This window comes from Poecilia formosa, unplaced genomic scaffold (genome assembly GCF_000485575.1).
Source record: "Poecilia formosa unplaced genomic scaffold, Poecilia_formosa-5.1.2 Scaffold463, whole genome shotgun sequence".
Taxonomy (NCBI): domain Eukaryota; kingdom Metazoa; phylum Chordata; class Actinopteri; order Cyprinodontiformes; family Poeciliidae; genus Poecilia; species Poecilia formosa.
Window position 1 is genome coordinate 199,643 of NW_006800402.1, and position 1,893 is coordinate 201,535.

The following is a 1,893-nucleotide window of genomic DNA, read 5'->3' on the forward strand; positions in this document are numbered from 1 at the left end:
AAACCAGAATGGGCCACTCCTTTCTCTAAAACAGCAGTGTTATCTAACCAAGTTTAATGGATGGATGTTTGGAGTTAGAATCACTCCAAGGGCCACAAATGGCCCCCGGGCCGCATGTTGAACAACCCCGCTTATATTCTGACTTTAATATTTGGCAGGTTAATAAACTGTGTCTCTGAGAGCTGCTGTACTAAATACCATCTGCTAAACATTAACTTAACTTTTCATTATTTTTTTTGAATCTGTAAAAGATAAAAATAAAATAATTTCTAAAACTTTGATTTTATTCAAAATGTTGTGTTTGTCACTGTGCTGTTGAGGCTGTCATACCAGAGGCATCCACAGGAGGGCACTCTGGACTCGGCCTCATAAAATAATGACCTTTCATCCAGTCTGCATGTGTAACAAAAACTGGCACCATGACTTAAAAAAGTGTTTTTATACAAACTGGAACGAATCTTTTCATTTTATGTATGCAAAGACATTAAAAAGTAGAATAACAAAAAAATGTTTAAAAATATCTTTTAACCTTAAAAAAAAAAAAAATGCTATTCAATAAAACAGTCCAGATGGAATTATACATTTGTTTTGATCAAACTGCCTCCTAATAAAATATGTATATATAATGTTAATATTAAATGTATGATGTGCTGCGCAGCATTGATTGTTGTTTACAGCAGGTCTGGTTCCAAACCGTCGCTGCCTTTGGTTTCTCCAGCTGATGTAAGAGCCTGAAATAAAACCTCATCATGTGGAGCCAACAACGTTTGTCATTAAATTAAATTAGTTCATCTTTGAACTCTACAAGCTGCTTTTTCATAAAAATCCCACAGTAAAATTCAAGCATCAAGGTAAGTTTTTCAAACTTTTCCAGAACCAATCTTTTAGATAATAAACTAAAACAAACAAAAAAAAAGATTATAATTTTTGACCGTTAATGTCTTGTATTCTACAGCAGGGACAAGTGAGCTAATGAACATATTTCTGAAATGTCACATTAGACACATCCAACCAAGAACAAAAAATGACAAAAAAGTAAAATATTTTTACTTTTATGTTTGTTTGTAGAAGCAGTTGTTTGTTTCAACTGTTTCTACAATCAATCATATTAAAAAAACAACAAAGAGCCATTAATTTCATGTTTTTTGGAGTCTGGACAATGAGCCGTTCAAAAACCTCCCAATGGTTGAGTCATGTTACACTTGCACAGCGCCGTTGCCTAGCAACCCCAGGCAAGCCCCGCCCGTTACCTAGCAACCCCAGCGGAATTCCAAAAACACAAAATCTTACAAAATATCTTTTTAGTTCAGTAGAAATATCGTAGCCTGCTGAAAACAAGACAAAACTGACTTAAAAGTAACTTTACAGCCAGATAGATATAGGAACTTGATTTAAGTCATTCATTTTTGAATATTGATCGAAAGTATTAAAAAATGGCAACATCTTATTTTATTGTAAATTTTCTGCCAGTGAAGCTGCTTTTTAATTTATATACACAAAACATTACAATTAGATCCTGTGACTTGCTGGCAAGTTCTATGTAAGTCAGTTTTGTTTTATTTCAGTTGTACAAATATATTTTCAACAGAAACTACTTGGTAAGATTTTCTGTTTTTACAGTGCATACATTTGTTTTTTGCAGCAGAGCATCTTTATAAATCCCACCAGTCAAGACGAAGTGATTTATGTTCCAGTGACAATCGGTGCAGAAGGAAACAGAAATTTCTAAGGGTATTGTACCAAACCCAGTCCTTGCAGAAATCAGGGCTCATGGATCTGGTTTGGGGCCCGTGGATCTGGTTTGGGGCCCGTGGATCTGGTTTGGGGCTCGTGGATCTGGTTTGGGGCCCGTGGATCTGGTTTGGGGCCCGTGGATCTGGTTTGGGGCTCGTG